General features: G+C 40.5%; 1 protein-coding gene across 3 annotated transcripts in view; it reads right to left on the bottom strand.

Annotated features, from left to right (window-relative positions):
• The window catches only part of si:dkey-247m21.3 (5-hydroxytryptamine receptor 4), a 333,240-nt gene that overhangs the window by 53,624 nt on the left and 251,950 nt on the right, over positions 1-27,666 (bottom strand). For 2 of the 3 annotated variants that reach the window (XR_005633290.1, XR_005633289.1), the window contains exon 8: positions 26,622-26,709. The exons of the other annotated variant lie outside the window; for it this stretch is intronic. The gene's annotated coding sequence lies outside the window, so the exon portion shown is untranslated. The remainder of the gene's footprint in view (positions 1-26,621; positions 26,710-27,666) is intronic. 3 annotated transcript variants of the gene reach the window in all.

Raw genomic sequence — 27,666 nt, 5'->3', positions numbered from 1 at the left:
ACACCTTAGAGAAGAACCTGAAGAGAAGCAGGAAGAGCATGCAAATGGCATACAGACAGCAGCCTGGCATGGGATTCCAATCCAGCCTCTTAAAGATTTGAAGCAGCAGGTCAGGTCAGGTTGGGGAGCATGCACTGGTACAACGTGTTTCTGCACCCACCACATAATGAAACAGGATCCTGGTTGGCAAAATCAAGAGACAAAACACGTGTCCCAGTCCCACCCTCCGGAAATGATCATCTATCTGCCAGCAGACAGGTGTTACGTGGGCATTCCCTTGGTCTGGCCCAGCCACTCGGATCAGGCCGTTGTACCATACCTGACGCTCCCTCACAATGCAGGGAATGTGCCTCATTTGGGACTCTGTGAGCAACCGCTCATTCAACACAAATTCAAACCAGCAGTACCCAAGGATTCTATGAAGAGACACAGTACTGAAGGTGTGCAGTCTTCGTCTCAGGTCACTGGATACCATCCATGTCTTGCAACCATATAGCAAAAGAGGAAGCACCAGGATCTCTAAACACTTGGACCTTGGTCCTTTTGCACAGATATTGGGAGGGCCACACACCCTTTTCCAGCGGCCTCATGACCCCCCCATGTTCTCCCAATCCATCTATTGACTTCATAGGAGGAGTCACCAGACAGATGAATGTCACTGCTGAGGTACATAAACATCTTGACATAGTCAACATTCTCTCCGCAGACAGACACACTGCCATTACTGTGCCACCTTCAATTTCTAAGGTTGAAGAAAAATTTAAAGAAGCTCAGGTCCTAAATGAAGCACATTTTTTCCAAGACCTTCATCTTAAACCGACAGCAGCTGAAGTATAAATAACATCTGTTGATATTTTTATGAAGTGGGATATCTCCATCAGGTGAAAGCCCAGATTTTGAAAAATGAAAGAAATAAAACATGAAGCACAGTACTAAACCGTCTTAGAGAAAATATACGGGCAGCAAAGAGATTAGACACGATCAAGTCTTTTTTACAAGGCGTTGCTTGCAAAGAAACTGAATGCCAAAAGGGTTGTGCAGTACTATCTCGTCCAACTAGCAGCTGAAGCACTTCTTTCAGTCAGTTTCAAATTATTTACCTTCCCCTCTTCTTTTAAACAGTCAACACAGCGGGCAGCAGGCCTCTGCTCATCTTGACTTTCCTTAAATAGTTCTGATTACAGTTACAAACACTGGATAACGTCCAACTTTGGCGTAGTGAAGAGCTGACAGCACTGGCTGGTTAGTCACCACTTAGCCACACATGAAATGCTTAGAATAGCCACGTGTAGATAAAGGAAAATGATTTTTTTATAGATATTGATTTTTTGGGGATCAATGAAAGCATGTCAGCTTCTAAAGTGGAATTGCTTCGAATGTAATGGGCTCATGTGGATAAAGCAATCAGGGGGTTTCCAGTGTTTTTAACACCATTCCCCTCATCGACTTGGGAAAAAGTTCAAGGCTTTGAATCTTGATGCCTCCACATTCCCCTGGATTATGGACCACCTGAACAATAGACAGCAGTTTGTATGTCAGAAATGGGGGTGTGTAATACTGGGGTACCTCAGGAAACTGTCCTGTCTCCCTTCCTGTTTACTCCTCTACACAACAGACATCCAGTACAATACCAGCACTTGACATCTACAGAAATTCTCAGATGACTCGTCCATCATAGGCTGCATTGATAATGGAGATGAATCAGAGTACTGGAGGCTTTGCTCCTGGATGCATTTTAGTCCAGCTACACTGCTACATTTGCAGAACTAACACTTAAAACAAAAGCAAGCAATAAAATAATGAAAAATCAGAATAAATAAAAATATCAAAAAGTACAGGGACATGACCCTTAACAATGACTAGGTTATGACAACTGGTGGTGTGATTGTGTATAAAGGTAAACTCACACGTGTTTATGTGCTGCACATCTCTATCCATACTCCATTATCACAAATACAGGGTTACTTTTGGCCCTTGGGCTCCTTGTAAATTATTTGTAAGAAATATTAAGAAGTGTTAAAAATGAAGGTGTTGCATGAGGCAGACTGAGAAAATTGTCCTTTACACTTCCTAGACTTAGTGTTTGATGCTGCAAATTGAGTTCATTTTCAACATGGATGGTGGAAAATCTCATGCCCTACAATGATAACATAAAAATAGATAAGAGTTCAAGATGATTTTTTAAGCAAGACTGGCTGAACTCTGGTATAAATATTTGATAGAAACATATTCTCAGGTCACATGACACTGGTGTGACTAATCTATATGATGGCATTGAAATCAGCAACTCTTCTTCATGTTCCTTCATGGGTTTTTAATGTTGGCACCACCAAGTCATGGAGAATAAAGATATTCAATATTAATGTAATTTGCATAATAAAGCATGCACTATAAATGTAGCATACATGCTTAATGTAAGAATGGGGATGGACAAGAATTCTTCAATTGCAGAAACACCACAAACGTGAATTTTTGGGTTCTGTCTAGTTATCCAATCATTGTCTGAAATGAGTCTTGTACACTGCTCAAAGAATTTAAGGGGACACATAAATCATGCATTGGATTGACGAATGAAATATTCAAGTGGAAAACAGTCAATGGAAACCAAAATCACCAACCTATTGAAAGCATCATCACACCAAAAATCAAATCACAGGCCGATCCAACCTGTGTGAATTTCATCGCGGCAGCTCATCATGTGACTCAGTAGTGTGTGTCCCTCACATGCCTACATGTACTCTGACAACGTCTGGGCCTGCTCCTGATGAGACTCCAGATGATGTCCTGAGGATCTCCTCACAGACCTGGATCAGGACATCAGTGAGCTCCTGCACGGTCTGTGACACTACTTTAGGCTCATCATTTAGAACTGCTAGGCAAGCATTAGAAGACAAGACAGGGACAGCTGCAAAATGGGCATTGTATACTATTTTTGTGTGTCAAAGTCAGCATGGAACTATATCCTCTTTGCCTTGTTTAGAATGGCATGATTTACCTAAGTGGGGACCTGCACATGAAGAAAGAGTATAAAGCCTTGGAACATTGCCTGGCACACCTTTGAAGCCGACGGACGGATGTTAGATAACGTCATCTGATCCTGAAAACCATTCTAACACAGTGACGAAAATGGCAGACTGTACACATCGGGCCCCACTCCCGAACTGGGTTCTTGTCATGGCTTCCTTCATCTGTTATGCTGCGTAAGCCATCATTAAAGTTATTTCTCCTATGTAATTTCTTACCATCATAACACTAAGGGAGGAGTATCGCCTTTTTATATTATTTCTATATAGTTTTGGGTTATGCAACATGCTGCAATAACAAATAACTTATTCCAATAAGGGAGCTAGCGCCCCCTGCTGGATACAAAGGGTTTAACAAAAATATTGTATGAAAATACACACATTTTTTACATGATCCACCATTTTACAGGGCATTTGGACAAACAAACATAATTATACATTTAACACTAGAATTGCCAGAGCCTCAATAAAACTGAATAAAAAACAAATCAAGTGATGGTGAGATACGAAGAAGGCACATTCATCAGCGTTTGTGTGTCAGCGTTTATCCCTCCAGGTCAGAGAATGTCCAGTTCCATTGCCTCAAAACACTACTCACATCTACAGTTATTCCCAGTTTCAAATAAAAAGTGACAGCGTCAGGGTGGGGGGTGGAGGGCGGTAGTATGTATCGTGACTGAGAGAATAAAAGTGAAAATAAAATGTACTATAAATGTACACCATCTGTTACAGACACAAACCAAATGTATGTGTGTACTGTATAATATTAACAATAAGAGCAGCTCACTACTGAAAATGGCAAATATAGGAGGCAGTTGAAAATGTTTATTTGATCTATGAATTTCAAGCTTCACACCTTATATAGTTTATGCCTACATTTTGTCATTTACTACTAAAATATGAAAAACATTTCTGTTTTAACAATGTGTTTACACAGATTAGTGTAGAAACGGAACACACATGAAATGCATGTGTTGCAAATAACGATCTATTATTTCCACTCTAAAACTCCAGCACTTCACTCCCAGATAATCAATCAAGGCATGAGCTGGGAGAACTTTGTGCACGCTCTGTGGCTGTGGAGGGATGGAATAGTAGGCTGCTTGCTGCTTGTCTTTATCGGCACATTTACAGGACAAAAGATGCTGACGGAGAGGTGTGAATGGATTTAAGGTGGGCCGGATCTACGAGTTTTTTCGTAGGCTCTGGTAATTCTATTGTTAATGATCATTATCAATACTTGGTTGAAAGTTCTTACCAGTTAATGGCTGCTTGATGTTTGAACCCATGGCCATCTCCAAGTGCTGGCGTTTCACCTTACTGATGATTTGCCAGGCCTTTACTGCAGCCTGTCTTCAGGTGTTGCTTGTTCATTGGACTTTCTGCCATCAGTTTTGTCTTCAGCAAGTGAAATGCATGTCCAGTTGGGTTGAAGTGAGTTAACTGACTTGGTGATTTACGAATATTTTATTAATTTGCATTGAAAAGCACTTAGTTTGCTTTCACAGTATGCTTTGGCTTGTTGCACATCTGTACAGTACTGTGAAGCGTTATCCTGTCAGTTTTGCAGCATTTATCTGAATCAGCAGATAGCATTGCCCTGTACACTTCATAATTCATCCTGCCACTTCTGTCAGCAGTCAGACCATCAATAAATACTAGTCACTGACTTCCATTGGCAGCTATGCATGATCATGCCATAAAATCATGAGCAGTTTCTTCTCTTCCCCATACTCTTCTCTATCCATCATTCTGGTATACAATATATTGATCTAAGATTTATTTGTGAAAAAAAACTGTTCCAAAACTGGACCGTTTTTTTTAAAATGGTTTCTGGTAAAGTCTAATTTGTCCTTCCTATGCTTGAGGTTTACCAGTGGTTTGCACCTTGTGATGAACCCCCTGTCTTTACTTTCATGATGCCTTCTCTTCATTGTCGACTTAGGCAAGATAGGTCTACCTCCAGGAGAGGGCTCTTGGTTTGGCTAAATGTCGTGAAGGGCTTCTTCTTCACCAAGGACAGAATTCTACAATCATCCTGCACAGTTATCTTCCATGGTTGTCCAGGCCTTCTGGTGTTTCTGAGCTCACCAGTGCATTCCTTTTTTTTAAGAATGTACCAAATGGTTGACTTGACCACTGTTATCTCTCGGATGGGTTTGTTGTGCTTTCTCAGCCTAATGATGGCCTGTTTTTACTTAAACGGACAGCTCTATAGACCTCATATTGAGAGTTCACAGTGACAGCTTCTAAGCACAAATTCCATAATTGGAGTCAACTCTAGATCTTTTACCTGCTTAATAGTTAATGAAATAACTTCTCCCACCTGGCTATTGAACAGCTTGTCAGTCAATTATCCCAATACTTTCGAGCTCCTGTAAATGGGGCACCATGTATAAAAATGGCTATCATTCCTAAATGGCTCATACGATATTTTTGTTAAACCCTTTGAATTAATGCTGAAGGCCTACAGTTCAGTTGTGCAATTATTTCTTCATTTCAAATCCATTGTGGTGGCATATTGAGTCAAAATTTATGGAAATTTTGTCATTGTCCAAATACTTATGGACTTAGCTGTGGGGGTGGTGGTTACCCTCTGTGACATCCACACAATGAAACACTGATGTTTGCTTGATATTACTCATGTTTGAAGTGTTACTTTTGCCATTGGGAACACCAGGGGGCACTGCAGCTCCCCAGCACAAGCAGGCTCACACACAAGTATAAAACATAAAGAATCTTTTATTGTGGGAAACTCTTCCTCAGGCATTTCCCACCACAGCCACAACTACAAGTACGTACAAACACAATACAACACAACTCTTCTCTTCCTTCTCTCTCTGACACTGTTGACTGCCACCTCCACTCTTCCTCGCTAGCTCCGTCCACCTTCCACGCAAAAACTGGCAACTCCTTTTATCCAATCCCCAGTTGTGCTATGATGCAGCGTCTCTGAAGCACATCCGGTTGAGGTTGGGGCCCTATGGAGTAGGTACTCCCAAATCCAGCAGCTCCCCCTGGTGACCCCCATGAGGCCCAAAAGGGCTGCAAGACTACAATACTTAGCATGCCTTGTGGCCACCTATTTGGGGATCTGGGCCTGGGCTCACTGCCATCTAGTGTCCTGGGGGTGACAAAGCACCATGTCCTTCCATCCCAAGGGCATCCTGGCCAGGAAAAGACTCTGGCCGTCCCTCACACCATTTATGCTTTATTGTAACTCCTATTATTTCTTTGAGCTCTTTTCAAATATCATCACACCCCCAGAAGAAGAAGCAAGTGTTTGCCATCGGATGGGGTCTTTGCATTGTATATTTAATGTCCAAGAAACTTTAACTCCTTTATCTTTAAGTTTCTATTAGGAGTATGTAGCAGAAAATAATAAGTAGGTGCGGATTTTTTTTTCTGAAAGTATGGATGCACTGTAAAAAGGTTTGAGAACAACCAATCTGGAATATATCAAGAAAACCAGAGGACACATAAACAAAGACACCAAACAAATGACATCCATGCACAAGAATTGAACTTAATGTCCGAGAGACGGCAGTGCTGTTCCTTTAAGCCGTCCATTTCACGACTTTAGAGGTGGTGTTTTCAAAGCATTCACAGCCTGACAAATCAAACACGTCTCCAGTGTAACAAGCTTGGTCCAGGTCAAGGAGAAGTCAAACCAATCAGGAGAGCCTAGTCTTTGTGATTTTCTCAAAGAATAGACCCTAGGAATACAGATGAGCTATTTGTCAGTAATTAACAAACAGTTGCTCCCATCAAAGCAACATTTTGGTTTTACTTGTGAAAACCCAGTAATTGTTTCTGTGAAACAATGCGACACAATGGCTGCTGCATCTGCACTTAACACTTCACTTCATACATGCACACAGCAGGCCATGATTGTCTGATGCCTCCTTTAGGACAATGTTATTAGATTTTGAAAATATTTTATGCTCTGATGTTTACAAAAGACAGTTGTACCATTACTTCCTACTCTCCAGTGCAATTTTTTAAAATTAAAAAATATAATTTTTCTTACAGGCTTATCTATTTTTTGAAACTGCTTTTCCCATCACACAATTGCAGGTTGCAGAAGCCAGTGGTAGGATACAAATTCATCTCAGGGCACAGTCACTCACAAGACACTACTGTGTCTGCATTTAAAAAATGAGTTTTTTAAATAAAAAAGATCTCTGTCCATACTAGCATTTTCCTTTCCTTTTTGAAGTTATCTCCATCCACACTAAAATGACCAAATATGCATATAACGTATACTGTATGTTCGCCTACACTGGGGATGCGCGCATCGGAGAAAAAAAATCTTCGAAACAATGGTAATGTATGCAGTGACTTGGTTATTTTTTTGTCTCCATCCCCTGATTTGTGCTTTTTAATCACCTTTTCAAGATTGTTGTTTAGAGTGTTCTGTTGTCTTCTAGGGATCTGTACCGGCAATCACAAGGTTGATGGTTTGAATCTCGTAAATGCCAGAAGTAATTCCACTCTGTTGGGCCTTTAACTTGCAATTGCTCAGTTCTGGGTATGATATTAATCAGCATCCAGCTCTGCAAGCTGGTCCTCCAACTTACAGGAAAAACTCAGAGGTTGGTGGCAAAACTGGCACTCCAGTCATTGCAAAAAACCTAACACTGTTTTTTTCCATTCAGATTAACTAGTGTGGTATTGAGGTGTCACCTGTTGCACGGCTGTGCTTGGTTCCTAATTTGGGATCCTGATATATTTAGTTGTGTCTCAACAGGCTGTATCAGTACATGCTCCCAACCCTTTTTATCATATAGTGCCTCTCATATCTATCTGTCTAAATCCTAAAAAATTAAGCGTTAGGTTAATCGGCAGCTCTAAAGTGTCAGTGCATGTGCCTGGTGAAGGGTGGGTGCCATCCACAGTTTATACAGCCTGAATTGACACTCAATAGTCCAGTTTATAACCTGCATATTCTAATATTTTTGCATCTCATTCATATTTATCCATTTTCTACTTGAGCTCAACTATTTATCTTAGAGCATTAGAACAATTTTCACAAGAACTTGCCATTTAGTCCAACTAGCTTCTCGGTCCCATTCATCTAATTTCTCCACAATGACATCAATATGTGTCTGGTTTCACTTCAGTAAACTCAATGAAAGATTCAGCTTTACAATACTCAAGTGTTTTTGAAAAATAGTTTTTGCTGAGAAATTCTCATTTTCATCCAAAGAGCTCGGAAGCAAACTGTTGTGATTTAAAGCCAGAGTGCATCAATAAAAGCATCTGATGCTTTAGATTTCAAAATGACTTCATTCTGCAGCTAGCAGTAAAGCTGGGAATTCCTCAAGTCAGTCCTACAAAATGCAGGCCAAAGCGTCTCAACAGAGAAGGTCTATTATTATATCATTTATCAATTTCTCTGGATGTTAATATACTGCGCATACAGGGAGGTTGAATATTTATACACTCTGAATTGCTCGCGGCTGTCAGATTTTGAGAACTGGCAGCTTCATTCAAGTGTTTGGCCATTGTACGCACAGTGCGGATATTTTATTAGGTACGCCCGCCTAAAAGCAAGCTGGATACTCAGAACACAGCCTGTATTCATCACGGCCATGGGCTCCATAAGATGTTGAAAGTGGAGCACAGGTATGATGAGCAGTTTTGACTTTGCTGTGTCCCATGGTGGTTACATATTTCACTGTTCTAACTCGTCCCAATGGATGATTGGAAGGACTGATATCTGCTGACTTGGGAATGACTACTGTGGAAGATGCCTTCTTCATGGAAGGGCTGGGGAGAGAACATACAGAGGGCATTATCTCCCCTGGATTGCAGAGGTGCCTCAGATTCCCACAGGGCTTCATGGAAGTATGGTTTGGCACAGCACTGTTGTGTTCCGTGTGTGCCACCGGGGGCGCTGCAGGGGCTGGGGAGCCCTAATTTTTCAGACTTCTGCCTCACCCAGAAGTGCTTCCAGACATCACCAATGGGCTACTCCTGGGTGCAGGATAAAAGAAGCCCACTTCCACTGCTCTGGAAGCCAGAGGTCAGGAGGGAGAAGATGAAGCTTGCCAGAGGAGGAGTGGAGGCAGACAAGGAGAGAGAGAGACAAAATGAAAAACTTGAAGACAAAGTACCGCTGTTCTATTGTGCTTGGTACAAGTGGGAAACAATTTGGGAAGTGTTTCCCACTAAATAAAGCCTGTGTTGTGCTTGTGGAACTTGTTTCTGTGTCTGTCTGTGTCAGGTGTTGGGGAGCTCAGTGCCAACTTCAGGCCACACTACATGAATTCAATTTAATTTAGTTTGTTTTTATATATTACATCAAACTGCATCAATTACCATTCCAGGCCACGACTAATCTTGTGGCACAAGATAATATTCTGTTGAAAAGCCTTGGGTGCACCGCTGCCATAAAGGAGATACAGAAAATGACTGAACCCATTTCTGCGTTCAAATCTGAGAATAATATATCTAAAAAAATGATTGACAAGAAAACACCTGTGTCTTATTAAATTGGTAAGAAAAGCAGACTTGTCCTAAGAGGTGAAATATTGTAGGATATACACTCACCTAAAGGATTATTAGGAACACCTGTTCAATTTCTCATTAATGCAATTATCTAATCAACCAATCACATGGCAGTTGCTTCAATGCATTTAGGGGTGTGGTCCTGGTCAAGACAATCTCCTGAACTCCAAACTGAATGTCAGAATGGGAAAGAAAGGTGATTTAAGCAATTTTGAGCGTGGCATGTTTGTTGGTGCCAGACGGGCCGGTCTGAGTATTTCACAATCTGCTCAGTTACTGGGATTTTCATGCACAACCATTTCTAGGGTTTACAAAGAATGGTGTGAAAAGGAAAAACATCCAGTATGCGGCAGTCCTGTGGCGAAAATGCCTTGTTGATGCTAGAGGTCAGAGGAGAATGGGCCGACTGATTCAAGCTGATAGAAGAGCAACTTTGACTGAAATAACCACTCGTTACAACCGAGGTATGCGGATGGGCTACAACAGCAGAAGACCCCACCGGGTACCACTCATCTCCACTACAAATAGGAAAAAGAGGCTACTATTTGCACGAGCTCACCAAAATTGGACAGTTGAAGACTGGAAAAATGTTGCCTGGTCTGATGAGTCTCGATTTCTGTTGAGACATTCAAATGGTAGAGTCAGAATTTGGCGTAAACAGAATGAGAACATGGATCCATCATGCCTTGTTACCACTGTGCAGGCTGGTGGTGGTGGTGTAATGGTGTGGGGGATGTTTTCTTGGCACACTTTAGGCCCCTTAGTGCCAATTGGGCATCGTTTAAATGCCACGGGCTACCTGAGCATTGTTTCTGACCATGTCCATCCCTTCATGACCACCATGTACCCATCCTCTGATGGCTACTTCCAGCAGGATAATGCACCATGTCACAAAGCTCGAATCATTTCAAATTGGTTTCTTGAACATGACAATGAGTTCACTGTACTAAAAATGGCCCCCAGAGTCACCAGATCTCAACCCAATAGAGCATCTTTGGGATGTGGTGGAACGGGAGCTTCGTGCCCTGGATGTGCATCCCACAACTCTCCATCAACTGCAAGATGCTATCCTATCAATATGGGCCAACATTTCTAAAGAATGCTTTCAGCACCTTGTTGAATCAATGCCACGTAGAATTAAGGCAGTTCTGAAGGCGAAAGGGGGTCAAACACCGTATTAGTATGGTGTTCCTAATAATCCTTTAGGTGAGTGTATAAAAGATATGATATGAATTTTAAGCTAATGTTTAACTCTTTAAAAATGTAGCAAGTGGAAAGGCATTTTAAAAGTAGTCACCAAGTTACTGATTCAACAAGCCTGCACTCCATTCATTTAAGAAGGTTTCCAATCTTGGTTGTCTGTCAAAGTCAAACACCATTCACATCTCTAGCTTTACAAGCAGACCTGTACAGGTCCATGACATTTCTAAGGTCACATGTAGTATTTTTTGGGCAGTTTATAGTCATTTATTTATATTAAGAAATGAATGATTGATGGCACATTGATGACACATCTGGTTAATGGTGCAGCCTGGCCACTGTCACTCTGCAGTTTGCACGTTCTCCCCATGTCTGTTTGAAGTTTTCACCATGTACTCCTGTATTCCTCCCACCTCACCAAAGACGTGCTTATTAGGTTTTTTATTGATAACTAATTAACTAAATAACTAACTCCTATTATGGACTAGTATCCCGTCTAAGGCTGGTTCCAGCCAAGTGTCTGATTTTGCTGGTATTTCAAGTTCAAATTCAAGCCCTTTACTGTTATTGTGTAACACAGCGAAATTAATTTTATGACAACACCAAGGGTGTATTTAAAGAATAGAATAGAAGTAACAATTTGAAAACAGAATTCAAGTAAAAAAAAATAGTCATACAAAATTTATCAAATATTTTCAAATATGTCGTGCACAGTGTTAAGTGATCAAGTAACCAGTGGAAAATTTTATTCCGCAGTATACAGCAGCATAAATTGTTAATGAATAGTATATTGCATATTATATATCGTATCATTAGACATTTATAAACAAAAGATCTGTGTGTGTATGGAGCAGTCCGCTCCGTTCACGTAGAACCACAGCCACTAGATGGCACATGCATGCACTTTTACATTTTTTCGGCACTTGCATGTACCTCAGTTCTCACTACAAAAGACGTGTGCGTGTGTGTGTGTGTGTATGAAGCAGCCCACTCTGCTCACGCACAACCTTTAGCCACGGGTGTTGGTGTGAATCCTACGGAAGATGTAGAAGCTTATACAAGTGTCAGTTGCACTTGGTGAGATGGCACATTCATGCACTTTTACATTATTTTGGCACTTGCATGTACCTCACTTCTCATTCAACCCAAGCTGTGTTGTACATGCACGTCGTACCTTCACACAATGAGCTACCGTACATTTGCCTGAGACAAGACCAGCCTGCCCTGCTCAATTTGTGTCAAAGCTGCACTTGACTACACGTCCATTTCGAATAAGATATGACCTGCCCCGGGCCACTTAGCTGATGCTTCTGCAAGTTCACCAATATAGTAAAACTGCTAGGGAGTCTTTGGGTTTTTTTTGTCCGGGAGACCAGGCGCAGCTAGTTAGATATATGTAAACGAAAGACCTGTGTGTGTATGGAGCAGTCCACTCTGCTCACGCTCAAAGACAGCCACTCGATGGGGCAGGCATGCACTTTAACATTTTTTCAGTGCTTGCATGCACCTCACTCCTCACTACAAAAGACCTGTGTGCATCAAACGCCACCATGCAACAACAACGTTGTGCTAATGACACAGATGAAGAGACACAACGGCAAAACAAAGCAAATGCTGCTGCTCGACAACGTGCAAATGAAACACCTCAGCAACAGAGGGCAAGGCTTGAAGTTTTCACTAAAAACGTTGTCTATCAGGAGGTATTATCTCAAGATAAAGATTAATATGAGTCATATGCCAGCGATATGGCTAAAATATGGTATCACCAGTGGGGCGGCAAGCACAGGTGGGTCCATGTCCTCTACAATGGGTAATTCTTAAGAGTGAGCTGATGCCTCTCCAAGTTTTGGAATATAGTAAAACTGCATGGGAGTCTTTGGGTATTTTTTTTTTTTGTCCCGAAGACCACACGCAGCTGCTATTAGTACTGTACTGTATATTGCATATACCAATATAGCTTATTACACATATTCAATTATAAATGATCTCAGATGGAGGAGATTCAGAGTTCAGAAAGTTTATGGCAGATGGTAAAATGCTATTTCTCTGCGTGAATTGATCTAAAGTGTCTACCTGATGAGAGAAGCTCAAACAAACAATTTCCAGGATGAATCTCATCCTTGATAATGTTTTTAGCCCTTCTCACACAATGAGTCTTATTCAAGACTTTGAGTGATGGCAGTTCAGCACAGATGATGACCTCTGCTGTTTTTACGACCTGCACTGGGGTGTTTTTACCAGCCTTGGTGCCCGCTGTTGTACCTGGCTGTCATGCAGTTAGTCACGATGCTCTCTTTAGTGCATCAATAGAAATTGGCCAGCAGCTTCTGAGAGAGGTTAGCTCTCCATAGACTCTTCAGGTCAATAGAGGCGCTGTTGTGCTTTGCCTTTTACAACTAAGGTGTTGTAAGCCCAGGACAGGTCCTCTGAGATGGTGACTCCTAGAAACTTAAAGCTGGAAACTCTCTCCATGGCTTCGGCATTGATTGTTATCGGACTATGATTGGTCTCTTTAGTGGTCCTAAAGCCTAGAGTAACTTAGAGCAGTTTGTTGATGTCACACCATGATGTCAGGTTCTGAACCTCTTGCAGCTTCATCGTTGTTTGATACCAGCCCAATGACCCAAAGTGTATCTTCCGCAAATTTAACAATTATGTTTAATTCATCGATGGGTTGACAATCATGGGAGAGTGCATAGAGGTGGGGGACTTAGTTCACAGTCTTGTGACACTCTAGTGCTCAGCGTAAGGGTGGAGGATGTGTGTCTGTCCAGCCTGACAGACTGGGGGTGAGAAAATCCAGTAATTAGTTGCATATAGAAGACCTAGAGCTGGCTGGCTGGCTACGTACGATGGTGTTAAAGGCCGAGCTGTAGTCAGCAAAGACCATCCTAACAAAGTTGTTGGGCTTTTCCAGGTGCGTCAGGGCAGTAAGAAGAGACACACAGATTGCATCCTCAGTCGATCTTGCCACCTTGATTTGGACTAAGTTGGATTAAGAAGGTTACCCCATGTTAAAGAGTGCCATGGGGGCACCATGACACAGTGGGTGATGCTACTGCCACACAGTTCCACAAGCCTTATTTCAACACCATGCTTGGTTTCTGTTATTGTGGACATGGCCCATTCTCTCTGTATCATTGTCATTGTTTTCTTCTGGTGCTTTACGTTTCCTCCAGCAAGTCAGATGCATGCATTTTGGGTTAACTGGTGACTGCCAACTGGGCCAGACTGAATGTGAGTCTGCTTTGCAATCACTGAGTGTCCTGCCTTACATTCAGTGCTTTTTAGGACTGCTCTCGGCCTCCCATAACCATGAATTGAACTAAGAGGGCACAGAAAATGTTCCCTTGTAGTATCAACTCAATCAGAAAGATGTCACATAGGCTAAAACATACAGTAAAGGTGTTTGTAATGTACAAACTAAACCCTGAAGAGCAATGAAAAGGGGATGATACAGGGAACAAAGTAAAAAATATCGGGAGTGGTCTCCCCTAGACTTACTCACATACTCAGATATAGGGATGGCAATGATTATATTTTTATATTATGTACATTAAAGAACCATCAAAATTAATAAAATATTGAACAATTATTATAAAAGTAAACTTGAATAAATTGGACTGTGCAGCTGCATGAATAACAAAAAAGAAAAAAATTGAGCGTGTGTTCAGGTAAAGTACCACTTCCAGCTAGCGGAAATAGCTTAAAAGTTGACAGAAATCTATGTTTCGTACCTAATCCTTGTATACAAAATTTGGTTGACCTAAGTGAAAGTTATTGTCTTTACACACACACAAACGATGAGGAGAAACAATGAATATGTGGGCAAAAGAGTGATGGGAATGGAAATATAAAGGACGAGAAGGTGAGAAAGGCCAAAGTGGAGGTGTAAGGATAAAGTAAAAGAACATTGGAAGGAAAAAGGGTCTGACTGGGGAGGGAGGAGGTGCTGTATGGAGAAAGCTGATCAAGAACATCGACTCTGCATAGAAATGAGAAAAAATTAAGAAGAACAAGAAGAAGATCTATAGAATAAGACGAAGATGAATGAGTTTTCACCTGGGATTTATTGGATTGATTATATTTTTCATTAGACTGGTTTTGTCCTTTCATTTTATCAGTGTGGGTGTGATTGTTGTATTATAACTATTTTCTTGTAATGTATATTTGTATTTCACAATTAAAGAATTAGGAAATTAATAGCTGAATGAATGGGTTTGTGTCTGTAGGTATGACAACAACATGTGTTGTGATAAACTGAGATCCCTTCCGTGATCATTTTCTACTTTATGTCCAGTACTGCCAGGATAGGATCTGCCTTGAGGTGACATCACATTTGAATAAGCAGATTTAGAAAATAAAGAAATGAATGATTATTATGTGTGTGTGTGTGTGCGTGTGCTTGTGTATGTAAGTGAATATGGGTGTGTGTGCAATATGATGGCCTGGAGCCCCCATCCAGGATTGGTTCCTGCCTTCAGTCTGAAGCTGGGCATAGGCTGTGCTACTCCAACACTGGAGCAGAATAAATGCATTTGGACAATTCCGTCCTTGTGACCAATTCTTCCATGAGATATGGTATTGAAATAAGCAGATTTAGAAAATGAATGAATGAAAGGTTGAATAACTGAATATATGAAAAAAGAATTCATCAATGAAACATGAATGTTTATGAATTTACCTTTTAAATGGAGATGAGTCTCATCCAGGGATGGTTTCTGTTCAGTGCTTCTAAGAATGGTTCTGGCTCCAGGTAAATATGTATTGAAATAATTGGATTTAGAGAATGAAGGAATGAATGAATGAATGACAGAATAGTGTTGAAAATACCCTCTCTTGGACTGGAGTGACATGCAGGGTTGATTCCAACCATGTGGGATAATGGTATTGGTATAAGCTTGGGTTCAGAAAACGAACGAACGAATGAATGAAGAGTAAGCCTTTATGAATTTACACTTCAATAGACTGGGATCCCATCTACTGCTGGTTCCTACCTTCCTACTAATTCTTCCTTAAGACATGTTATTGAAATAAGCATGAATGAATGAATGAATATATTTTTGATTTTGATTACTGATTCTTGGACTGGAGTCAAATTTGGGGTTGATTCCTACCTTGTGGGTAATGATGCAGGTATAAGGTGGAAATTAATATATGAAAAGTAGCCTGCAATGAATAACAACTTGGAGTTTCTTCTTATGAAAAACATAGTCTCAGAAAACAGAGGAATGTATGTGCGAAGTGCCATGGAATGGTGAGGACTATTAAAGGAGCCATATAAAATAAGTGATGTTTCTCTTTGTGCCTTTTATATATACTTTCAATGTTCTTTGAAAAGTGTATGTAAGTTCAAACAATTTTAACAAAGTTAATAAATTCTGGATTTAAAGTAATTTCAAACCTGGCATTTTTGAAAGTGTTCTGTTAGATTTATTACAATCTCTAACGTGCGAGCTGCTCTTATTAAACATTCATTTTGATCTGTGGAGCTCACTGCCTTATCTCTGTTACTGATTACATTTGTTCTGCTCTTTTCCACTGCTCTCTACATGTCCAGGTAAGATGTAACTCATCGAGTCTGAGACTCTCCTGTATTTCAAAATGCAAGCCTACAGATGCGTTTTTTGTGATTCCCATTAGGATAGAAAGGTTTGCCTGTCTGGCTATGTCTGCATTAAATCTCCAGGCCAGTAGGCATGAAAGTCACATCAGGGTTAAAGTGTAGATTGTGATGTCTATCCTTACACTGAGGGAATAAACCGTTTTTCATGTGGATCTCCTTTGCTAGCTGAGAAAGAGCCAAGTGTCCAGACGTGTTACTGCTGTGGTGGCCCTCGTTTAAAATAATTGTGAAAGAAAGTCAATAGCAGCCTCCTGACTTTCAGATCTCATCTAACACTGTGTTACAGGCGCCATCCACTTCTGTACATCCAATTTCTGCCAAAGGGAACAGAGCTGCTAGGTAAATAAAAAAAGAAAATTCTGTGGGTTTTAACAAGCAAATGGGAAATGTCTGCATTTGCTTGGCAGATCCTTCAGCTAATAGTGCCACATCTGTGAAGTGCTGTCCTGAGGCGGGAGAAAAAGCTGAAGGAGGCAAAAAGCGAGAATTACATGAAGAAAAGATTTAGAAGAGGCAGAGAGAGCCCACTGGCAGATGAGGTTAGTTTAGAAGATAGAAGCAAATATTCACTCACTTTCTGTAAAGGTTTTTCTCTCACATCATCAAAGATGTAGATGAGATTGATTAGTAAGTGTGAAGGCCGGTGGATGTATGAGTGGACCCCTGCAATGGACTGACACCCCATCAAGTGCCAGATCCTGCAGGAGGGTTCAAGGCAGAGATGAACCCTGAAAGGGACTCCATTCAATTGAAGGACACAATCCCACGTAAACCCATGTTCATTCATTCATTCGTTCATTCATTCAAATCATTCATTTTATGTTGACTTCCAGAAGGCTTTTTATAAGGCCCCACCTGAAGGGTTAGGTGTCAAACTAAAATAACTGGGAGTTCAAGTAGGAACAAAATTGACTCAATCACAGGAATTAAAGGACGATGGTGAAGTGAACATTTTCAGAATCAGATGATGTTAAAAGTGCTGTCCCTCGGGGTCAGTGCAGTGGACGCTGCCTTTTTTAACATACTGTAGCGTCCCGGCCAAGTTGAAGACTGATGGGGGAAAGTGACTATTGGGTCAATCGAGGGAGGGCAGAGAATGGCCCTGACAGCAGGGTTTATGATTGACGGTAAAGGGAAAAAATAGGGCGGCACCTTGAAAGGAGGGGCGGGGGACGGAGGCAGGGTTCGATGGTTCGAGTGAGAGGGCTGGGGGACGGGAAAGTGGTGATGCATGTGAAATCAGTGGTTTTATTGTTTGTTTTGGGGGGTTCACTTTTGGCGTCATAACAATGAGAGATTCATAGACTATCATAAATAGTTCAAGTTCATAGTCGTTCGTTTTTGCTTTTACAATCATGTATTTTTTTTTACTGTTCCAGTAAAGTATTCTGAGTTCCTTTCTTTGTCCTTCTGTGTTTCTTCCTTTTTGAACCTGACATGTTTTTTTGACAGTCTGGATAAGAATATCGTCAATACGCTGGTTCATTTTTCAGATGATACCAAACTAGGTGGAAGACGATGGTTACAGAGGGACTTGGATAGCATTAAGGACTGGGCAGATTTGTGGCAGATTAAATATAATATGAGTAAATTTAACGTATTACGAAGTGAAAATGTTCAGTTTGAATACACAATTGGAGATCTGAAAGAATACTTTATGAGAAGGACCTGGGGAGCCATAGCGGTCTTATCACTGTCTACACCCAGACACAATCAAGAAGCCAATAAAATTTTAGGTTACATATCATAATGTGTGGAGTGCACGTCAAAGAAGGTTATGCTTAGGTTTTATAAGGTGCTGGTGAGGCCTCATCTGGAGTACTGTGGTCAGTTTTGGTCTTCATGTTACAAAAAAGTCATAGCAGCACTAGAAAAGGTCCAGAGAAGAGTGACCAGGACTGAGAAGTATGAGCTGTGACAAGAGACTGAAGAAGTTTAAATTTTTAACTTTATGTAAATTTAGATTAAAAGATGACATGATTAAAATGTTTAAAATTATGAAAGGAATTAGTCCAATGGATCTAGTCTGATACTTTAAAAGAAAATCACAACACAGGGACATGGTTAGAAACTTGTTAAGGGCAGATTTTACACAGTTTGTTTTTTTATTCACACAGAGAACCATAGACACATGAAATAAATTACCAAGTAGTGTGGTGGAGAGGAGGACTTTAGGGACCTTCAAATTTAGATATTGTTTTGGACAATGTAGTTTGTGGTGGGCCATGATGGCACTGCAGGAGGGTCGTGCCCAAACACAGATGAAACACCTTAAAAACTCCTCCCTCCCACTGTCCCAATCTGGGACTACCTCCCAAACCCCATCTAGGACGATTGTGGTTGATTCACCAAGGATAAAGATCATTGACAATTGCACTTGATTCATCTAATGTTCTGATGCTCTGGTGGACATTCCTCCATGCTATAAAGATCACGCTCAATTCACTCCCCCCGTGGGTCATGAACACACTGGCATGTTAAAAACTGGGTGGTGACACCACAAAGGTTGGGAATCACTGATCTAGATGAATAGCATGAACATGCTTGTTGGGCTGGAAAGCTGGTTCTTGTTACTAATTTTTTTAATGTTCTAAAGTTCTTTCATTTTTCAAATTCATTATATCCACCTAATTTAAAGGATAAGTGTGATATGTGTTTGTCTGGTTGCTATGTCTCTATCATTTCAACAGATGGTGCATCACAAACATTTTTAGTAATAAAATGCATTGCATTTGTAATTCCAACACTGTTTTCACAAATCCTATATAATGGAGACCTATGCATTGCATGGTGCACTGCAAACATTAACACTGAGGACTATATTGATTGCATTGATTTCAACTTGTCTTAGTAGGGCTGGCAATCAATAATCAGACACAGCAAGTAGCACAGCTAGCTATAATTTAATTTCACGCAGGAGCTGATCCCATCATGTCGGCATCAGGTTCAAGGCCTGAGTCTACACTGAATAAGACTTCAACCTGTTGTGCAGCACATTCATACACCAGGCATCCTAAAGTGAAAACAATGAAGCAAAACTCAGTAAAATGAATAAAAGTGAAGAAGAGCCACTGCTTCAGGTCATGTTTGTCAAATGTGGTATGAAGTGGACTAATGTAAGTGTAAATTTAAATTTTCACATTTGTAAGCTTCAGATGATGACCTGTGTTTGCACATTCTCCTGATGTCTACTTGTGTTTTGCCTTTCATATCCTAAACCATGTCATGTTAGGTTGAATGGTGACTCTAAATTAGCTCAGCGTTAGTGAGGGTGGCAGTATGTGATTGACTGTCACCCCATTGATTTTAATCGAAGTGTGGAAAAGAGTTCAAAAGCAGAGATTCTTTTAAATGCACAAACGATAGCCTGCCTAAGTTTTTCCTATCTATGCCTGCCACAATAGATAGATAGATAGATAGATAGATAGATAGATAGATAGATAGATAGATAGATACTTTATTAATCCCAAGGGGAAATACTGCCATCATACCTGACCCTCACCCTTCGTCTTTAAGTTGGTGAACCCACATGACAGCTGTAGATTATGGTTGGCCATGGCAGCATTACAGGAGAGCTGTGGCCATCCCCAGATGAAACACTTCTCCGTTTTGGGGTGAACCTGGTTGAATTATATGGGTTGCTCAACCACCAGGCAGTCACAGGTGAATACCACCCCGAGGCCTGGCTCCAAAAGACCTGGGCAGGGTACACTGTTTTCTTCATTTCTACCATCATGAGGGTCATTGTCTGACCTTTATGCCCCAACCTGTTTGCCAAGGGAGGCCCTATCAGGTGTATAAAGCTCCAGATGACGTACTGAGCATCTCACAGGTGAACAAACCCTACCACCACAATATACCCACTTCTCCACACATATGGTCATGAGGTGTGGTTACTGACCTAAAGGATGAGATCATGAGTACAAGTAGCAGAAAGGAGGTTTCTTCATATAGAGGCTGGGCTGAAACTCCATGATGGGCGGAGAAGCTCAGGAACTCGGGAGATCTTCCAAGTAGATTCACTACACCTCTGGTTTGGGCATGTTCTAAAGGTGCTCCCTTGGGTGGCTGTCCCTGGAGCTGCTCCATGCATGGCCCACTGAACAGAGACCCTGTACATGCTGAAGGGATTCTGTCTTAGGAACACCAGCTGACTGGAAGGTCTCGGTTGACCTGCTCTTCCTGCTGCCACCACAATCCTTACTAGGAGAAATGGTTTTAGAAAATGAGATGAGATGCAAACAAAAATGAAAGGGCATTCTATTGTATCCACCAACTCTGTGCTGCTGACTTATAAATCGTTGTGCTGTTGATGTCACTTTATATTATTTCTATAAGACATCGACTGGAAATCCATGAAGGGTCCCTGACTGCTGCCACTCTGATCACCGGAGCCCATGACAATAAAATGGTGCTGCTGTAGAACATATTTGATTTTCAACACTATTAAAATTACATCTTATTCAAAACCAATGTGACAACAAGATTCTTTGACCTCTAAAACAATGTATCAATTTTTTAAAGGACTAGGAGAAACTGTAAAAAATTAAAAATAAAGGCCAGATGACGATGCTGGGGTGCCAAAACAAAGATTCTTAACAATTTACTGTTCATTAAAAATATGATTACTTTGATCAGGGGTGCCATTATACACGCCAGGGCTGGGACAGAATTGTCCTAATTGGTCTACACGCACAAAGGCCATTTAACAAAGCATTTTCATATGTCTTTTCTAGTATTACAAAACAAATGCAAAACCAGTGTGTCATTTTGTTACAATTCAAGCCAAATGCAAAAGATTATTAGCACACATCCCTGCAAACCAAATACAACAAATTGTATAAAGCAAATAAAGTAAATAACAGGTGCAGACTTACCGCTCTCATTTCTACAGAATCCACTGCCAAGCTTTCACAGTCATGAAGTCATTAATAAGATCCACAAAATTCACTTGACACACTGGCTCCCATTCGATGGGCAGGATTATAAGACTATTCAGTCTGTCTTGGTACATTATTGAGCGTTAAGTCATTTTTAATCAATTTTACTTTACTTAAACAACGCTCTCTCCATGCCATGGTGACTGGTAACATTCATAAAATGCACAACACAACGTGCACATCCATATAAACATTCTGAACCTTCATTCCATGCATGGCATTAAGCAATTCAAGATGTCAGCTCATCCTTAGAAGCGACCCAGTATATCTTCTTCAGGGGCTTCATTTGACACTCCAAGTCTGTTGTCAAATCCCCACACTTTGTCACTGATGGTGCCATTACACATATATTGCATTTGTACATGCCCTGTCCTGGGCCCCATCTATGTTATATAAGCTTTTCTAGGTTTATTTTATTTTTTTTCTTTGTTATGTATTCATTATTATTTTTTACCTACAGTAATTTTATTTGTTTCTCTTTTCTTGCAACTTATGACATCTTGTAAAGCACTTTGAGCCACATGCTTTGTATGAAAATGTCCTATGAAATAAATGGTATAATTATAGGTGTGTTACCTGCTCTTTCCTTGTTCAGTGGCACATCTGATGAAGGCAACACGGCCAAAATGTTGCCTCTTTAAGTTCCTTTTCTTTTCGGCCTGGAAGTAACCTTTATCACTAAAATTGCCAAAGCTTATGAAAAAAACTCGTAATCCCAAACCACGTTAAATCCGTTCGCACCTCTCTGTCAGCGTCTTTTGTGTTGTAAACGTGTTGATCAACAGCAGTAAGCAGCCTGCTATCCCATCTTCCCACCAACACAGAAAGGGCAGAAAGTTCTCTCAGCCTAAGTCTGTTTACCTGCGTGTGAGTTGCTGGGAGTTGTATATGGTAAATGATATATCATTATTTGGAATACATGCATTTCATGTGTGTTCCGTGTCTACAACAATCTCTGCAAACACATAATTAAAATAGAAACATTTTTCATGTTTTAGTAATAATTGACAAAATGTAGACATGAAGTGTATAATGTGTGAAGTCTGAAGTCCAAATATCAAATAAACACTTTCACAAAAGGTACAAGTATAACAAAACAAATGCAAAGTATAGAGAAAGTATTGTAATCATCCAAAAATTTGACTTCGAAATTTTGATGAATCTCAATGTTTTAGACCACCTTGAGTCCGATTTACTTTCTTAAAGGGAAAGTATTGTAATCGTCCAAAAATTCGATTTCGATATTTTGATGAAATCTTGACGTTTTAGACCTCCCTGTGTCCGAAAATACCATTTTTGGAATGATGTCTGTGTGTATGTAAACACTTAGGTCAACCAAATTAGGTACAAAATATATATTTCTATCAATTTCTGAGCTATTTCCACTAGCCGGAAGTGGTACTGTTTTATTCATGCAGCTGCAGAGACCAATTTATTCAACTTTACTTTTGTAATAATTGTTCAATATATTATTCATTTGATTTGATTTGTTGTTCATGGTTCTTTAATGTACATAATATAAAAATATAATCATTGTCTTGCGGTTTACTCCTGAAATATCCATCCCCATATCTGAGTATACAAGATAGTCTAGGGGAGACCACTTATCTTTTGCAGACACACATCTTCTACTAATAGGATATCTTGCTCAGACCCCCAAAGGTCATGCAAAAAGACAACTTCCCCATAGAGATTAATAAAGCATATTTTAAAATTTTCTTTACATACATACTGTTCATGTTTTACACAGGTGGGTTAAGTGACTTGCTCAGGGTCTCACGGTGAGTCCCAATTGGCTATTGGACCAGCTACCTTGTGTTTTATCATCCAGTCGTATCACAGAAAACTTTCACAGAACAAATGGCAGCACCTCGCCTTATTAGATCAGGCTTAAGTGTGACCAGCATACACAATGAACAGACACAGCATGAGCTTCTTTTAACCCTGAAGAGCTGCCTTTGTACTGGCAAACTACATCTCTAGCTCCTTAATAAAATACAAGACAAGAACAAGCTCAATCAGTGGAAGAAGTTTGTGCCACTAATGCAACACACTGGCTTCCTTCTCCTGCTGCTCTTATCCATACCAGGAAGCTGAACACTTTTAGAAGTCATAGAGTAAATTGTTCTTTCTGGAAAAAAGCTTGCAATGAAAAAAATATTTGGTTATTTGAATTTATTGAGCATGTGAACGTGCTACATGTACGTGAAAGCAAAGTTATGGGCCTGTTTGGGCTTTCTGCATAGGCAACTCCTAAATGGTGCCATTTGGCATCAACTTTTTTGTGTCAGTGCACATTTCTTCTCATTGCCCGCATGTATGATAAAAATGAGCGCCTTCAAGGAGCATCAGATATACACATGTGCAAATTACACTGCCTCTGTTTTTGGTATAGAAGGACATCCATCCACTTTACATGTACATGCCGGTTTACTCACTTGATTAAAGTATAAAGGAGCCCTTAAGTGACAAATGCAGCCAAACTAAGGTAACAAATGCAACTTCGAAAGAAAGCGGAGAACTTAGACATAGATAGCCCCAGAGCAATTCATCTGTGTTGACTAATAAATTATATGAAGTTTAAAAATGTACTACTACAGGTAGTCGTTGACTTACAAACTATGAGTCTTATGACCATTCAACTGCATCTCACAGTCAAAGGACAATTTTTGCCCCTACAGCTCCGTATGCCGTGACTTATTCATCTTGATCTCAGGTTATTACCTGAAGCGGTTTCGACTACGTTCAGTTACACTTGTCTTACAATTACAGGAAAAAAGACACCTGATCTCGACACAAAAATGAAGGTGACCAAGGAGTATGAGGAAGGGAAGAAAGCAATAAAATGCATTGCTAAAAATGTCTGTGATGTGTCGCCTGTTGGAATGAAAAATGCAATGCATTATATTACCAAAAACAGGCCCACAGACACTTATATTTTTATTAAGGTGGACTAGCATAGCTGAGAGCTGGAGTGATCATTCCTTGTCCAGCTACGATCCCTTTACTGCACAGAGGACGCTTTGTGAAGACCCCCAATTGCTGGTAAACTGATTTAAAGTAAAGGAGTTAAAATAACGCACAACCCCAGTCAGCAAGCAGCCCACCATTACAGGTCCCTAGGGTTACAATAAGGACAGTGAGACAGGAAAGAAGTTTCTACGAACAGTTACATTGCTGTTTTTTGCATTTCTTCTTATGTCTTATTAAGAAAAGGACCTCAGAGGTTAGTTTGTAGCTTTAAAGCTAGGTGCATGTGACAGGCGATCTAAACATGCTGTAAAACATACAGTTTAGCTTTAACTTCTGCAGCGCAGGAATGTACAAATTCTAACAGAAAGCCTTGGATCTGAGTTTCAGTCTTTGGAGCTGTGAGGCCATGGTGATAACAACACTGACAAATATTAAAATATGTAAAAAGTAATGATATATTTAGCATAATTAATTTATATCATTAAATTATTTGAAATAATTAAATTATATATTATATATATTATGAATGGCACAGAGAAAAGATGGGCATCCTGGCTGAACAATGGTATGATCTCTGGACAAAATTGTAGGTGCCAGGGGATGGACAAACAGAAGCTAAAGACCAGGAGCAGATCCATCCCCCATACAGTAGGTGGCAGTGGTCTGCTAGAGGTGTCCCAGCTTGGACACCCACAGGGGTTCATGCGGAATGGAAGTGCAGTCCTGTTATGGTCCCTGAGTGCTACAAAGGGGCACATTTGGGGGTGCGGGGGATACCCTGGTTCCCAAACAACCTGGAAGTACTCCCCACAAGTCATGGTTTGTCACCTGGTCCGGCATAAAAGAAGCCCGCTGCCTTACTGTCGGAAGGCAGTGGGCAGCACTCAGCTGGATGCAGAAGGTGAAGAAAACAGTTATGGCTTTGTATGATTATTAGCTGTGTTTGAATGTACAAAAATGATTTGAATCAGTGACTGTGTAGGGTATTATTGGGTTTTGATATATATATATATATATACAGTATATATATATATATATAGAGTCAAACATGTGCGCATGAGTGACAGTCTAAGGGTTTAACTGAGGGTAAAAAGCAGAGTCAGGGGTTGATGAACTGCACTAATGCCTTTTCTCCCTCTTCCACAGACCAACAGAAGGGACGCCCAGCTGGAGCTCCACCCACTTCCGCTGCCAGACCACACCCTCCTACAGACCTCACTTCTGGCTAGAACCTGCCTCTTCCTGCCCAGCATCTATAAGACCCAACCACTCCACTCCCCAATTTAGTCACACTTTGATTACTCTTTTGCTAAGTTCGCTATTTTGCCTTGGTACAATATATGGGGTTGATCCCTAAACCTTTTTCTCTGTTTTTGTCTACTTTACTCTATATATACTGTATATACGGTATATATATATATATATATATGTTCTCATTTTTCATGTTGCTGGAGACTGCTGGAGGGTTGCACGTTAATCAGACACCCAAGTAAGAATTTTTGTGCACTCTACGCAGGTACAACTCCTATTACTCATATTACTACTGCTGTTGATACATAAGAAATTTGACAAACGAGAAGAGTTCAGTCCATCAAGCCCATTTGTTTAGCTAATAGCTAAGCCACCCTAATATCTCATTAAAAGATCTGTAGATCAGAGAGAAATGCTTCTTCCACATGGCTCTATTGTGCCCAGATTCAATATAAAGCCCTTGCAGTGCCAGGGATTATCGGCACATTCTCCTTCTAACTGTGAGGGTTTTCTTCAGTCATCACAATGACATACAGTACATATATTAGAGATGACTGGGCAGAGGTGGGTGTGTGAGGTTTCCCAAGAAAGGAATGTCATCTTTTCCAGGAAATTGTTTGTGCTTAGCACCCAAGTCTTTTAAAGACCTGGAAATGGAAAAAAGGGATGGGGATTCACAAAACGAATGGGTTGATTTATCTTTCATTTTGGGGTATCATCTATTATGCATTCTTTCAAGGCCCTGTTTTTTTGGGTTATTCCCCTGTTCCTCTGCATCAAAGCCTTTGAAGAAGTAAAAGTTAGCAAGAGACAACACTCAGCGATCATCAACCTCGCAAAACCTGATTCCACCTGATAGATGACTTGATTGTACAAGATGGATGCTTTCTGACTTCAGCCTGCACATTCCATATATCTGTGGAGTCTAAAAGTACAGAGTCCTTCTGATGTTACCCACCATATCATTCCACACCTTGTGACAAACACCATTTGTTGACTTTCCCAAAAAGACATCAATGATAGAGCAAAGATTTACCTGCAGCTTTGCTGAACTATAATATATAATAAAAAAGAGGTGGTAGTCGTGTGACTTACAGCCTAGCCAAGGTGAGTTTACACTGGGTTAGGACGTGTGCTGAAATAAGCCACAAGCTTGGAGAAAGCCAGATAACTGGAGGAGTGTCTGCGAGGAAGAGAAAACAAAATGAGAAGAAGGCTGTGAAAATGATGGCTGCCATCAGCATACACTACATTAAGCAAGTAGCATCAATTCAACTCTTTATTTAGACAGATTCTTTAGAAACGTGAGGCCCATGTATGTGGCCACAAGAGATTAGTAGAGCATTTTAGCACCCAAAATGTGTGACATTACAGTGAGTTCAAAAATATGCTCCCAAATATTAACATCCATCCATCCCAATATTTTGCTGATCCAACTGAAGGTTGTAAGGGCTGGCATCTGTCCCAGAAGCACAAGACACAAGGCAGTGACCATCCTCAGATCCTAGATGTGGTGTCAGCCCATTGAATGGCACACTCCTGCACACACCCAGTCCCACTCTTATGGGGACATTTTGGAGCCATCAGTTTACCCGAACTGCACCATTCTGTAATGTGGGAGGATTCGGCTAGTTGAGAAAATCATTCAGCTCACATCAAAGGCACCAGCAGTTCATTATACAATGTCTATAGATGGCATTTCACCATCGGAAGTTTTCACATTTTATGGTTATAACACATTGAATCACAGTGGATATAATTTGGCTTTCTTGACATGCTGATCAACAGAAAAACGACTCTTTAATATCAAAGTGAAAATGAATCCCTGCAAAGTGCTCTAAATGAATTACAAATATAACACAAAAATAACTGATCACATAAGTATTCAGTTTGACACAACTAAATCCTCACTGGTGCAGCCAGTTGATTTTATAATGGACAGAATTAGATCACTGGAGAACACCGTCTGGGGTTTCAATTCATTGTAAATGTGGAAAGAGCCAACTTATGGTCAGTCAGTATGGTTGCCTAACCAACCTAATGAAGGCAGAAGAACACACCAAGCAACTCCATGAAAAGGTGAATGGAAAGCACAGGGAATGGAGACAAGAAAACACCTAAGTCACTTGATATCCCTTGC

Source organism: Polypterus senegalus, chromosome 4, assembly GCF_016835505.1.
Source record: "Polypterus senegalus isolate Bchr_013 chromosome 4, ASM1683550v1, whole genome shotgun sequence".
Taxonomy (NCBI): Eukaryota; Metazoa; Chordata; class Cladistia; order Polypteriformes; family Polypteridae; genus Polypterus; species Polypterus senegalus.
This window is presented reverse-complemented; position numbering and strand designations above follow the sequence as displayed.